This window comes from Neofelis nebulosa, chromosome 14 (genome assembly GCF_028018385.1).
Source record: "Neofelis nebulosa isolate mNeoNeb1 chromosome 14, mNeoNeb1.pri, whole genome shotgun sequence".
Taxonomy (NCBI): domain Eukaryota; kingdom Metazoa; phylum Chordata; class Mammalia; order Carnivora; family Felidae; genus Neofelis; species Neofelis nebulosa.
The window spans coordinates 62,276,287-62,291,998 of NC_080795.1; the positions used below are offsets into that span (position 1 = coordinate 62,276,287).

Below are 15,712 nucleotides of genomic sequence, written 5' to 3' on the forward strand. Positions count from 1 at the left end.
ATATCTATGTAGTGTATTATACCTAAGCTATTTTTAAGGTATGGATTCAATCAAGCTATTTGATCCTTTTCATTGTTTTTCATTAAGTCCTGGGTAGAAAACTCTGTTGAATTTTACCGAAGTCAGCATGGACCCAACTCTAAATTAAAATTAACAATCTAGGGGCGCCTGGGTGGCTCAGTTGGTTGGGCGGCCGACTTCGGCTCGGGTCATGATCTCGCGGTCTGTGAGTTCGAGCCCCGCGTGGGGCTCTGTGCTGACAGCTCAGAGCCTGGAGCCTGTTTCGGATTCTGTGTCTCCCTCTCTCTGACCCTCCCCCGTTCATGCTCTGTCTCTCTCTGTCTCAAAAATAAATAAATGTTAAAAAAAAAAAATTAAATTAACAATCTAATGGTCAGAGCACACAGACCAGACCAGACGCATCATTTCAGAACAGGGCGGCTGAACAATGTGTTTCCTTTTTGGGTGGGCCACCCATAATGAGACTTCCTAACAAGAGTATCTTAAAGTTCTTTATGGCTCTATTCAGTTGTGATGGCTCCTAAACCAGACGTTATATTGTATTCACCGTGGAACACGGCACAGTAGGTTCTGGCACACAGGAGGTCCTCAGCCAGTGCTCACTGATCCAAACCCCACTGGGATCACGAGGATGCCACTGATGCACCATGGGCTGGACTGGCGGTGGACATGCTTTCAGGAGGGGGATGCTAGGCTCCTCCTTGAACGGGGACCTCAAGGTGTTCCTGTGTGGCTACACCCAGTAGATAGAGCATGCAATGGGGAGGGTGCCTTTGGCCGAGAGTTCATTACTTTCTCACAACACGCCTTAACACATTGCTAGTCTGCCCAGCTTCTGGAGGATGAATAATGAAAAGGAAATGGTACATGCCCAAATCAGCAGTGTCCATGCACACAGAGTTGGATAAGGGGAAGCGACCTGGAATTTTTATTCTGGTTTTAGGTATTTTTTTCCCTTCTCGATCTTTAGTTAATCCGCCTCGCTTAGTAAATTTATGTGGCACAAGAATAGAAGTAAATCCAAGCATTTCTTTCCAGCACCAAATTCTCTTTGTATCAGAAAGCATACTTTTTTTTTCACTATAGATAGCATTAACACAAGATTTATTTTCTGCCTTATGTAATGATAATCTCAAAGTTACCATCTTGTTTTAGTTGAAGGCAACTGGAACTATAAAATGGGACTAAACTTGCATGGAATTAGCTGGGGAATCCACCGTATCCATTATTCCAGCTCAAACAGGTTCGCTCCGCAGCTCAGTAACCATAAAAAGACCCATTGATGGCAACCTCTTTCATTCCAGTGGCACTTTCCATGGCAATGATGACAACAACATGCAATCGTTCGGGCCAACACAGAACAAAACACCTGCGGTAGAAGATAGCGTAAGATCGTATCAGTGTGAAAATTTGGCCGAATATCACTTGCTTGGATCCAAATGTCTTTCAGCCAACTTGCTTTAAGATGCTAATGCCATTTTCTATGGGTGCAAGGACAGAGTTGAGATTTCTTTTTGTGTTTCAGAGGTTTGTTGGAGGAACAAAAAAGGCTCCACGTGGGCCCAAGCACTGGACATTCAGAAAGGGCTCTGTGTATACACCAGCATAAGAAAACTCTCATGCTCGGTATTTTTTTTAAGGTAAAAGTAAATTAAAAACAAATACTACTACATTTACCAATTCCTATATTTCCCAGGATATCCAGATTTTGAATGTGTAATTCAATTTAATAAGCATTGATTGGGCCCTTGTTATGTACAAAGGCTCTATGCTAGACCCTCATGGTAATACAGAGATAAAGTTACAACATACAAGAGGGAAGGCACATATACAAAATACTATCAAATATGACGAAATGCTGGGGGAAGACATGAAAAATGCTTTGCGATAGGGTTCTGAGTGACAAAGTGCCCGGGTGAAGGGAAGGAGTAAAGACTCGAACAGCCACTGGTCATCTGCTCTGTGCAGTCATTGATATGGGATATGAATAAATGACTCAATCAATGTTTTTTTTGTCAGATAAACTATGAAGAATCAGCATGGTTTTTGAACTGCGGAAATGGGGAGAGGAGAACATTCCAGATGGAGGAAAAAATACAGGCAATGATGCAACAGCAAGAAAATTCACTGTACTACTGGGGGCAACCAAATGGTTTTGTATGATCTGAAGAGGTTTACATAGAATAGGATGGTTTTGTATGATCTGAAGAGGTTTACAGAAAATAGGAGTGTCTAACATACATGCAAGTCACGCCTTGTCAGGACTATAAAGCCAAGATGAGAAACATATTTAATTCAGGGATAGGATTCAAAATTGGGAAACTCTATGATTCAGATGGGGCTTCAGGAAGACGAATGTATACTTGTGGTGCAGCACATGGCTTTGGGCCAGAGAGACCAGAACTCCAGTATTAGTCCATCCTGTTATAAACTGAACGGCCCTCTGTGTGCTACTTAATCTCTCTGAGCCTCAGAATTCTCATCAGTAAGTGGAGGTAATAAACCCCCTTACCGATTCCAGCTCCAGCATAATAGCTACTTCACGTGAGAGAGGGTGGGAGCGGCACTAGGGGACAGGTCACAAAGAAACTTTGCTTTTGCTGAAGCAAATGCCACAAACGCTAACATTGTCACTTCTAGGTGTCGAGAGTATTCACATCACTTTCAACTTTTCCGAATGTCTGAAATATTTTGTAAATAACAAAACAAGCCCAACTTATAGCCATGGTTGGTGGATATGATGTTTATCAAGCGTGTGATAGAGGCCCTGGCACAGAGCAGGTTTTCATAGAGGAAAGCTGTTTCATTGTTGTTTTTACAATGTAGCAATGGGGGTGGTAGAATAGAAAACATGTGATAAAAGAGAAACCGAATAAAATCATAGGGCACGCAGGACTTCCACTGTGCCAAGACAGAATAACAGGGACTAGTTTTGCCTTCCCACTTAAAACAACTGAAAAAATAGACAATTATATGAAACAAAGTTTTTCAAGACGGTGGACATCAGACAACGAAGGAAGGGCAGTATTGTCAGAAAGTTGGGAGACAAATGATTCTCCGTGATGGCCCCAGCTTACTGCTCAGAAAGGGCTTCCAGGCCTTGGAGTAGGAAAGGGAACTCAGGTGGATCCTAGTGGTCTCTCTGACTTGCGGAGACAAAGACGGGGCTACCAGGGGGCCAGTCTCCCAAGCATGCAGAGCTTGCATGGGACAACAGATAAGAGAGGGCTCCAGAGAGAGGATTCTGGGTCTGCAGAAGGCACCCGTGTGTATTCTGCTAAGCAGTGGCAGTGCCTACATGTAAGGAAGCATCCTGAGGCCTGAAAAGAACCATCTGGAAGGATTAGAGGAAACAGCCCTTAAGATCTCCTCCCATGGGGCCAGGAAGATTGTGTGCTCACACCAGCAAGAATAGAAAATGTCATAATTCATAAGGCATAAAGGAGAGTACTCAGAAGGGTTTTACTTCGCTAGCAGGGAAAAAATTAATCTTGGACTGAGTGCTGTTCTGGTTGTGCCTAACAAAGCTTTACAGCAAACTCCAAAAGAATCAAACCATTTCCAATCTCCGAGTAACTTAACTCTATTCCAGAACAAAGGTCACAAATATTTATAGGAATATAAAAATATACAGAACCCAACAAGGTAAGACTTACAATATTTAATGATTGATCTAAAAAAGATGAGTAATACCTGTACACTGAAAACCGCACAATGTTGAAGTCAATTTAAGCAGACCTGAAAAATGGAGAGATATTCTATGCCCAAGGATCTGAAGGCTTGGTATTTTAATACACCAATTTTCTCCAAGTTGATCTATATATTTAAAGCAGTCCCAGGCAAAAACCATAAAAGCTGTGTGGAAATACAAGGGACCTAGAATAGCCAATATGACCTTCGGTGTATGTGCTGCTAAAGAGAGCACACCAATAAAACTTTCAAAACGAAGAACAAACATCACACTTCTCGATCTCAAGGCTCACCATAACGTTACAGTCATCAAGACCATGGCATAATGATATCGTTGTAGACAAACTGGTCAATGGTACAAAACAGAGTCCAGAAAACCAAAACAGACACACACATACATGGCCCACTGACAGCAAAAAAGTGGAGAAAGATTTTGATTAGTTTTCCAATAAATGGCGTGGAACAATTTGCTATCCATATGCAAAAGAGGAAAAAAAAGGAATTTCAATCTATACCTTGAGCCACATACAAAACTGACTGAAAATGAATCATAGACTTAAATGTAAAGCCTGTAACTGTACAACTTCCACAAGGAAACACAGGAGAACATTTTTTTCACTTTAGGTAAGGCGAAACATTTTTCAGATACACCAAAAGCATAATCTATTAAAAAAGTAAATTGGACCTCACCAAATTTTAAGCTTCTCTTCAAAAGACACTGTGATGAGAATGAAAAGACAAGGCACAGACTGGGAGGCAATATTTCCAGATGTATCTGGCCAAGGGCTTGCATCCAGGATGCATATGAAGAACACTTAAAATTCAATAACAATAAATGAGTATTGTTTAATTTGTTTAATAAATTAGTACTTTAGGAAAAGATTTAAACAGACATTTCACAAAAGAACATAAATGGCAAATAATCACAGGAAAAGGTTAATGTCACTCTGAAAAGGGCAAAATAACCTTTAGGTTATTTCCGCGGGGGGGGGGGGGGGGGGAGGGGGGGAGGGTAGAAAGCAGACAGTGGTCACCTGGGGTGAGAAGGATGCTCACAGTTGGAAAGGTAAGCCACAGGCAACTTCTAAGGGTTCTATTATGCTGATTTTCACTATCTAGTGTTTCATGGATATATACATATGTTAAAATCTATCAAAGTATACACTTGAGGTGCATTTTTTAAGGTGCATTTAGTTTCTCAACTGTACCCCAACAAAGGTGTTAGCATGGTTATAGGGAATGTGCTCTTATGACAGGAAAGAAAGAAATCAAAGATGAATTTCGACTTTGGGTGATTGATGAACATGTTGGTTCTGCAAAAAGAGAAGAGAGGAGAAACAGATTGGCCTAGGAAACAAGGGCTTTTCTTCACGTGAAGAGGAGGAGGAGGGGAGGAGGAAGGAGAGGAGGAACTCCTCCCCCCATTCTTTGGTGTCTGTTATGGTCAGGAGACACTTCTATGGCTTTTACCCCCTCCGTTTCCACTTATAATTATTATTTGAGGTAGAGGTCAATGGGGGCAATGTGAACCCTTCAAAGAGAAAATGTAATTTTGAAGCATGTCCTCTTATCCCTTCTCTGGATTTGGAAGGTCATGCCAGCCAGCTTCTGCTTTGGCTGTAACACAGAGCCATAAGGGAGGCCCAGCCACCCACACCACTGTCAAGGGTCACCCTAAGCAATAAAACTGTGTAGCTCAACACTGGTCCCTTGTCTCCAGCCTGAAGAAGGTCAGGCTGTCTTGTCTTGTCTTAAAAACCTCAGGCTGCTGTGCATTTTGTGATCTTCCATGTGGTTTTGGTTGATTTTCAGGCTCCTCTAACACCATAAGCTGGTTTTGCTTTTTGTTTTTTTTTCTGTTAGCATGCGACTGCAGAGAGATCCAGAAGGATATGGCAGAAACAGCATGGGCTTTGAAGGAGACAGATCAGGGTTCAAGTCTGTGCTCTACCTCTTACATGCTGTAGGCAAATGTTTTAACTTCTCAGAGCCTACTTCTAGTTCTTCAGCTATAAGATACAAATAAAAATGCCTATTCTTTATGTTTGCATATGCATTAAAATTAGAGACTTCCCTTTGGTCTGTCTCACCTTCCTTCCTTCCTTCCTTCCTTCCTTCCTTCCTTCCTTCCTTCCTTCCTTCCATCTATCTATCTATCTATCTATCTATCTATCTATCTATCTATCTCTATCACCTACCTACCTACCTATCTATCTATCTATATCTATCATCTATCACCTAGGAGGATTTGAAGCATAGTGGTATTGTGGGTACACAGTAAATGTTAGCTGTTATGAGTATCCTCTTTCATGCTTTTAAATTTACTTACAATCTTTTAGACCAGTAATTCTCAAAATGTGCTCCCCAGATCAGAAGTACCCATATCACCTGGGAGTATGTTAAGAATGAAAATTATCCTGCTCAGACCTACTGGGTCAGAAACTCTGTGGGTGGGACCCAGTGATTTGTGTTTTACCAAGTTCTCCAGGTAATTCTGATGCACACTAGAGTATGAGAACCACTGTTCTAGATTATCGGACTTGCTAAAGTAAATGGGTAATGAGGGAGGCTATTTCGTATGCTTTGTAATTCTCAGCTGTGTTTGAGGCAGCTATGGTTTTCCCCTTAGAGAACCAGCAACAGGCACCCTTACGGCACACACAATTCTCTATTATTTAGCCAGCACTGATTGAGTGCTTGTTTTAGGCTAGGCATAGGTTTTAACCGAATGTTTTTAATGCCCCTGCTCTTCTCTGATCATTTCATTTGCGTTACCTATACTTCCAAGCCAATCTCTGTGCTCTCAGAGGGCGGAAACACAGGGTCTCACACAGCATTTGCATATGCCATTGTGCCAAATGTATTATTGCCACCTGCGAAGTAACTGATAGGGGCCGAAAGACTTGTCTTCTTTCTCAGAATGGTAAAGTTCGGAAAAATGTTTTTTCCCATTTTATTTTATGGTTTGAAACATGGTAATAAGTGACGCAGTCGAGTCCATTTTTATCTTAAACCTTTTATCCTCTCCACCATCCCCTAAATCCTCGTTTTCTGTTTACCTTTGGATTTGTCCTTGAAATACGTCCGCTTGTGTAGTATCTCAGCTTCTGGGTTTGTACGTTGGGTTTCTCGACTTCATCCGATTTCAGTTCCGTGCAATAAATAATAGCCATTTTAGCTAGAGTTTTAGCTATGAATAGCTTCTCTCCTCATAACTTCATCTTATATTTATTGCCTAAAATGATAGATTGAAAGTCATCACCTAGCAACTGGCACATTTTTCTCTTGTGGTCTAGTTACTTGTAATGATTGACTATTGCTACTGCTTCACTTGCTCGTCCTGGTCAAAAATGGATATAACGAGTCTATAAATAGAGGTCCATTTACATACTCTTAAGATTATCAGTGCGACTTACTGAAATGAGTTCATTTGTACAAAATACTTTGTCTATCAATTCATTTCTCACATTCTCAAAAGGAGTAGCCAATTCAAGCCTATCTAGGATTTTATACTTACAGTACTTTATTAGTTCTGTTATCTCAAACACCAGATCTCCTGTTGGAGACTGGCTTTTGTGTCTTTGTGAAGAAAGCAACTAAAAACTTAAAGGAAGAAAGAACACAAAATTTTTATATTGCTTCATGTTCACTTCTGGTATAGTGCACTGTCACAAAAAATTAATGCTTTGTACTTTAAAAGAGACTTTCATCCAAAAACCTCAAAGAACTTTATAAATAAGTAAGCATGATTATTCACATTTACAGGTTGGGAATGATGCACAAAGCTGTTAAAAGCGCATTGTGCATCATTGCCAAACTCAAGGAAAAGCTCATTTTAATTAAATGCATATAAAATTAGTTTGCTTGGTGTTTAAAAATATGTATACTAAGTTCCTCTAGGCTTCAACAGCCCATGGATACTAACAAAGTTACGATAATGGTAAGCCCAAATTCCTCTGGTTCTTCCCTCCTACAAAATTCAAGACCTTGTCTCCCTGCAAAGTCCCCTGTTTGTATCTGGGTGTCCCCAGGGGGCATTCCTTCTGTGCTCATGGATCATCCATCCCCGCTGGACCTCCTCTGCTTCACTGAGCATCAGTTTCCAATCATATGCTGTTTCCAATCATGTGCACTCATCCCCCATTGTCTTGGAGACATCCTCACAAAAAGTGCCCAATGCACAGTGCCCAGTGACCTGTAGTGGTGTGGGAGAAGGTCCTCTTCCCTTTGGGTCATGTTCTGATAGAGACAGTCTTCTGTCTTAAGCTCTAGTGTTTTGTAAGTGGCTTTTCTTTTCAAAAGTTCTCTCACTTTTTACTTTTCCCCATGGAGAGCTGGGCTCAGAGGTGTATGCTGATGACAAGTATCACAGTGGACTCAGAATTGGCATCTTCAGTGATCTTAACTGATGCTGAGGTTCTGTGCAAATTTGTGTTCAATAACTGAAACCCAAGGCCAAGCCAACTGGATCAGGCCAGTCCTAGAGGCTAGGGGCTGTTTTCCTTGCTCATGAGTCAGCCTCCCAGAGCACACACTGGGTGAATGTGGAGAGGCAGAGCATGGAATCTAGCATAGAGCCCCAACATCAGACAAGGACACTCTGTGATCGGGATGAATCAAGACAGCAAGTCCACTCTGTAATTACATGGGAAAACAGACAAAAACTGTTTATTGTCTAAGCCATAAAAATGGTCCACCATTTTAGTTGGGGGGAGGGGAATGCTGTCAGGAAGTGGGAACAATTCTATGATTGGGTACCTGAATAAATCTTACCTAGAATTAGGGAACAATGAGGGGATGCTAAAGCTGTAATTGGTCAATAAGTTGCTTTTGCCTTACTTAGCATTCAGCCCAGAGCAAAGCCTCTTTCTACTTCAGCCTTTTCCAAAACTACTTACCAGCAGGCCGAACCCTAGAAACAAATCCTCTCTAACATCCCCTTATTAAGACTCCCCAGTGTTCTCCATGGTGTGCATTCCTATTCATTTAATGAGCAATAAACCCAACTGTTCAACTACAGACGTGTTCCTGGAGGGCTTTGGCTGGAAAGTACTGACATCCAAGTGGACACAACAATGGGCTCTGGGGTTTTGTTGTGTTTGACCAACGGAAAGAACCAGCAGAAGACAGGGGGTAAGAGGAGAATGAGGTCCGGGTATTTATTCCCCTCATTCTCCCTTGCACGACCCATGTCTTCTCTTCCTACATTCCAGTGACCACACAGGCTCCCCTGTGTTGTTAGCCCTGAGACATCACACCAGGCCTGGTTGTTTCTGTAACTTCTGACTACACATTTGTATAGTCTATTAAAGGCTCTTTCACTCTCCAGCTTAAGAGTGCTGTCAATTTATTGTTGGGACCAAACTTTCTTACTGGATTCTCCGTATTACACTCTTTTTTCTCTAGGATCTGTGTCCTCCTAAGACACATTTCAGTCCTCTTGCAAACAGACTTCTGGCTTGTTTGCTTCACCAGCTTGCCAGGCACATCCCCAGTAGGGCAGAATCATGCTTCCATAAGTTTTCCCTTTTGTTGCCCTATCAAGCTTAATTAATAGGCTTAGGAAAGACCTTCAGAAATTATGAAATTTCAAGATCAGCTGACTAGCAAGTATTTCCTTTCCTCTTCTGTGTCAGAAAACTGCACACCCGTTGTGGAAATCAAAGCCCAGAAGAAAAAGAATTAGGACTATGCAGGTATATGTATGCAGAATAAACCCATTTTCACTCTAAAGAAAATACACGGAATATTAAGCAAACACATTAATGGCTCTAGCCATGGATTACTTAAGAGATCATCCTTAATTAATACATTGAAAATGTTAAGCATTTTAACACTCTTTTTTTTTTTTTTCTTTTAAAACTAGTTACTGATTGCTGAAAAGCCCAGAGAACACAGTGGACAAATTTCCTTTTGGGGAAACTACTCCACAAGGAAATGCAGATGTTGGCAAAGTATTTTAAGTTTTAGCACACTATTCATTCTCCTTGTGACTCAGTTTGGCTTTATTATTATTTTTTAAAAATGATATACTTTTTAAAAAACGATGTGATTTTGAAAAGCTTTCCTGTAGATGCAATTGTTTCAAAATTACATGTTGGGGCTACATTTCTTTGTTCCTGTGGGAATACATCTTCACTGGTATAATGTAAGTCAGTAAGAAAATAAGATTTGCTTAAAGGAAATTGTTTTATAGCCATGCTTCAGGAGCATGTGGAGTCCATCAGTCACAGCAGAATCCTGTGACCCTAAGGGCTCTTTCAGGGAGGCCTAAGGATAGTTCTAGAGAGTTTTTAGAGGAGGGAATATGTACTGTTTCTGAAACACTTTGGTTGTAATTAAAAAAAAAAAAAAAAGAAGAAGGACGGGGCGTCAATATAGGAATTCCCTACTTCTATAGATTACCTTCAGGACCCAGATTTATTTTAAATAAACACATATGTTATGTAGTTTCAATAAACACACATATCATGGTGATGGAAAATTTTGCATGAATTTAAAGATTAAACATGGTACCTTCAAGGACACTTCCGGGTTGTAATTAGCTCTTTTGGGACTTTGCTCTCAGACCCTGGGGGAGCATTGAGATGTTTATTTCTACCATTAGGCAATACCTAAGAGTTATACCCATTATACAGACAGTGATCAGCTCATGTGAGATTTGGAAATACAGAAGTGACTCCCTAGCTGTGTGAGGCAAAAAGCCCACAAAACCCCTCTAAGCCTCAATTTCCTTATCTGGGGAAACACATATGCACTGAATCTTCTTGGGAAGATTAAGTGCCACAGATACTCAAAGAGCTCTGCACAGTCCCAGGTCCAATATATGCTAGCTATAGTAATAGCTAGCATAGTTATAATTATTGCAGACATAGTAGTTTAGTATTTGGACTTGAAAATTACTATCCCTTATAAAATATGGAAGGGGCTTAAGGTCATCTTTAACATGTCATGTTCTATGGGCCAATGTGTACTTTGCAAATCCTCTTTTCTAGGAACATATCAGGTATTTCCCAAACAATAAAACAAACCAATTTAGTTAACTCTAACTTTTAGGGGAATATGTACAGCATGCTGATGAAAAAAAAATAAACCCAACCTCTACATTTCCGGTTAATTGATTTCGACACAGATGTCAAGACAATTCAATGGGAGAAAGTAATCTTTTCAGCAAATGGTTCTGAGACGACTAAACATCCACATGCAAGACAATGAAGCTGGACTCCTAACTCACACCGTATACAAAGATGAAGTAAAAACAGACCATAGACCTAGATGTAAGTGCTAAAACTATGAAAGTCTTTAAAAATAACATAGGAGTAAATCTTCATGACCTTTGGTTAGGCAACAGTTACTTGGATAGGACAGCTATCAAATAATAGAAAAAAAAAAAAAAATATATATATATATATATATATATATATATATATATATATATATATATATATATATTGGTCTCTGCCTCCTATTCCTGGCACAGAGCTTCTAAAACTCTTGTAACTTCCTAAGTGATAAGAGCAGAAGGAGCATCTTTTGTTCAAATGTTTGATCTTTGACCTTGGTTCCTCACACAGAGCTCTCAAATCCCTTGGAATCTCCTGGGTGACAGGAGTCTCTTTTGTTCTAATGAGACAATATTTGGGGGGCTCCTGGATGAGGGCTGGTCAGCAGAAAAACCAAACCACGATTACAAGACTGTAACTTCCAACCCCATCCCCTATCCTCTGGGAAGAGGAGAGGAGGCTGGGAATTGAATTAATGATCAACATGCCAGCATAATGAAGCCTCTATAAAAATCCCAAACAGGGTTTGGAAAGCTGCCAGTTGGTGGACACATCCATACACCAGGAGGGTGACTCTCTAGCTGCACAGGACAGAAGCTCCTGCACTTGGGGTTCTCCCAGACCTCTCTTTATGCATCTCTTCATCTGGCTATTCACCTGTATCCTTTATCATGTTCTTTTACAATAAAGTGGCAAATGTAAGGACATATTTCTTTGAGTTCTGTATCTCTAGCAAATTAACTGAACCCAAGGAGGGGGTCATGGTAATCTCCAATTTATGGTCAGTCAGTCAGAAGCACAGGTAACAATGGGAACTTGTAACTGGTATCTGAAGAGAGAGATGTCTTGTGGGACTGAGCCCTTAGCTTATGGGATGCTATCTCCAGGTAAACAGTGTCAGAATTGAGTTGAACCGCAGGACACCTGGCTGGCATCAGAGAATTGTTTCATGTGGAAACCTGCCCCCCGCAACACGTCTGGTGTCGGAAGTACTGAGTCTGGTAGTCGTATGAAGGTAAAGGAGAAAAACACAGGAGAAAAAGTAAGTTTTTCCAACTGAACAACAGAAGCACAAGTGACCAAAAAAAAAAAAAAAGATAAGTTAGACTACACCAAAATTTAAAACTTCTGTGCGGCAAATGACACCATCAAGAACGTACAAAGGCAACAAATAGATAGAATGATAGTAAATATCTGCAAATCATATCTCTGATTAAGGACTTATATCTAAGATATAGAGATGCTTACAACTCAATGAAAAGACAAATCACCAAATTTAAGAAGTGATTAGAAGATATGAATAGACATTTCCCCAAAGAAGATATACCATATAACTGACAGACACAGGAAAAGATGCTTAACATCGTTAGTTATTATGGAAATGCAAGTCAAAACCACGTTAATATATCACTTCATATTGATTAGGGTGGCTATCATCAAAAAATCACAATAACGAGTATTGACAAGGATGTGGGAGATTGCAACTCTCACCCATTGCAAAGGGGAATGTAAAAAGTTTCAGCCACTTTGGAAAATAGTCTGGCAGATCCTGAAAAAGTTAAACATATAGTTACCTACAATCTAGCAATTTCAGTCCTTGGTATATACCCAAGAGAAATGAAAGCCTATGTCCGCACAAAAACTTGCAGATGAATTCTTCTGACAGTGTTATTCTTAATAGTCAAAAGTGGAAACAACCCAAATGCCTATCAACTGATGAAGGGACAAGCAAAATGTTGCATATTCATACAATGGAATGTTAGTCAAGAATAAAAAGGAATGAAGTACTGATAATGCTACAATACGGATGAATGTTTGAAACATTATGCTAAGTGAAAGAAGCCAGTTACAAAAGATCACACATTGTATAATTTCATACATACGAAATGTCTAGAATAGGCGAATCTATAGACTTAGAAAGTAGACTAGCGGTTGCCGGGGACTGGAGGAAGGGGAGGGCTGGAGAGAATGGGGAGTGACTGCTAATGGGGACAGAGTTCTTTTCTTGGCTGATAAAAAAATGTTCTAAAATTAGATTGTGGTAGATGGCTGAACAGCTCTGTGAATATACTTAAAAATATTGAATTGTGTACTGACAATGGTGAATTATGGTATATATTAATTACATGTCAATAAGGTTGCTTTAGAAAAGAAAGGAAAAAGTCTCCAAACAGATCTTAAATATAGACTTTATAGTCAGTTACCTCCACATAGGTTTCTAACATATAAAATACATATTTGATCATTGCACTGATTAAGCTTAACACTGTATTTTATAGCAAATTCTGCAAGCCTGTTTGAGCTAATTGGAGACCAATGGAAATTTGGATGGGAATGTAATTACCTGAGTTGAGCCATGATCAAAAGGCATTCCAGTCTAACCAGAAGGCACTACTGGATTTTTAATAAGTGCCGGCTCCTAGGAGTCAGGCTTTCTGCTTCCGGAATAAGATAGAACAATGCTTTTAACCGCCCCCCCCCCCCCCCCCGCCCTTTCCTATCAGGCAAGTGGTACGGATTGACTCATGGTTAAGAGGGCAACCTTCTCAGCGAGCAGCACTATTCCTTGCAATGCTTGAAATTTCTTTTCAGTTTCTGCTTTCCATTCGAGTATTGATTGAGACAGGGCTCTGTGTAGCTTACAAGGTGTCAGGTGTTGTCACGGTGTGATGTTAGAGCTCTGAGGCCACTATTGTAATGGGTTGACTGTCTTTATGGAGGTGAAGTACAAAAGGGCAAGCTAGTGGATTAAGGAACTAAAGCACTTGCCTTCGAGGACCCAGGCTTAGCTCAAAACCAGTGCCCTTAGAACCTCCATCTCAATGACAAAATAAGTAGTTGTCATTGTACATCACAAGGGTCTACCTTTTAGACAAGTGATCCCTGTTTTCTTTCATGTAATGAACTATTTGGGGATGTGTGTGTATATATATATATGGAACTCATTTGGCAATTAGAAATGCTGCCTGTTAGTAACTGTAATATTTTTAGATGGTCTGATATATAGTGAAAAGCACAAATGTTCTGAGTCAGAAGACCAGGGTTCGCATCTTAGCCAACTAAAAGTGTTTATTTTTAAATAAAAAAATAAAAAAATAATAAAAGTGTTGCACCTTGGGCAAATCATGTGGGCCCTTCTGTGTTTTGGTTCCCTCTGTCAACAGGCTAATAATTTTACCTATCTTGTAGGCTATACCTGAGTGTTCAATGGGGCAACATTGCTAATGTGCCTTTATAAAGCCAAAAGGGCCCTCACAGCCATCTTTGTTGTATGTGGACCTGTGTGATGTTTCAGGAGACTGAAATCTCCCTGTTTGTGTAGCTCCATGAGGCTGAGTGTGCATACTCAGATCAGATTTGCTGATTTGCTGGTTGTTTTGGGAGTCCTTGGGTTGTTGGGGGGTTGGAGGTATTCAAGATACTCTCCCCTGACTCATCCTTAAGGAGGCCGGGATCCAGCATGGGTCAAGGTTTCTGGATGGGTTATTCATTCACTCATTTAACAATTATTAATTGAGTGCTACTCTGGTCTAGGTACTTGGGATAAATTGGTTTATCAGACTGACAAACATCTTCTCCCAGAGGCTTACATTCTAGTGAAAGAAAAAGATCCAATAATCAATGACATAAATAAATACATAATTTCAAAGAACTCGAGGTGCAGAAAATACAGCAAAACAAAGGATAGAAAGTAGGAGTGGAGACTCTTTTTTTTTTTTTCTTTTTTGAACAATTTCAGATCTACGGAGAAGTTGAAATAACAATATGCAATGAACACTCATTTTTCCATTGCCTAAATCCACATTATTATGCCACATTTGTCTTCTCTCCCTCTTCTAGGTGTGCAGGTCTTTATATGTTTGCATACACATGTGTTCGTTGTTGTTGAAACCTTTAAAGTAAGTTACAGATAGCATGAAACTTTATCTCTAAATAGTCCAACAAATACCTCCCAAGAATAAGACATTCACCTGTACAAACCACAGTGCCATTATGACTCAAAAATTAGTAATATAGGGGCACCTGAGTGCCTCAGTTGGCTAAGTGTCTGGCTCTATTTTGGCTCAGGTCATAATCTCAGTTTGTGAGTTTGAGCCCCACATCAGGCTCTGTGCTGACAGTCTCTCTGTCCCTCCCCTGTTTGTGCTCTCTCTCTCCCAAAATAAAAAAAAAAAAAACTTTAAAAAAATGTTTATTTATTTATATAGAGAAAGAGAGAGCATGCGTGAGCGAGGGAGACGGAGAGAGAGAGAGAATCCCATGCAAGCTCTGCACTGTCAGCACAAAGCCTGACATGGGGCTCAAACTCACGAACCCATGAGATCATAACCGCAACTGAAACCAAGATTTGGACACTTAACTGACGGAGCCACCCAGGCACCCTCTATATGATTTTTTTAAACATTAAGATTTTTTTATACATGTCTCATATTGGATTAGGATAATTAATGCTAACTGCCATAGCAGGCAAATCCTGAAATCTCAGCTTACACAATAAAATTTTATTTCTTACACGTGTAAAATCTGATAAGATGGGGCATCTCTCCTTATAGCCTCACCATCTGGTATATGTAACCTCCCAAGTGGCCTTGGATGCCCGGAGGAGAAGGGTGGAAGAAGACACTGGCTGTTCCTTGCTTTTCCCCAGGGGGTTAGGGAGTGTCATCACTTCTGCTGACACTTCAAAGGTGCCAGCTGGTCTCATCACTGGGCCATGT

The 15,712-nt window shown here is 40.3% G+C and overlaps 1 long non-coding RNA gene across 3 annotated transcripts in view; it reads right to left on the bottom strand.

Moving 5' to 3' along the window:
- LOC131494473 (uncharacterized) overlaps positions 1 to 15,712 on the bottom strand; it is a 49,613-nt gene that overhangs the window by 29,692 nt on the left and 4,209 nt on the right. For 2 of the 3 annotated variants that reach the window (XR_009253421.1, XR_009253420.1), the window contains exon 3: positions 6,771 to 6,946. This is a non-coding gene — a long non-coding RNA (uncharacterized LOC131494473). Of the gene's footprint in view, positions 1 to 1,048; positions 1,391 to 6,770; positions 6,947 to 15,712 lie in introns of those variants that run through there. The other variant, XR_009253419.1, reaches the window with a different exon arrangement.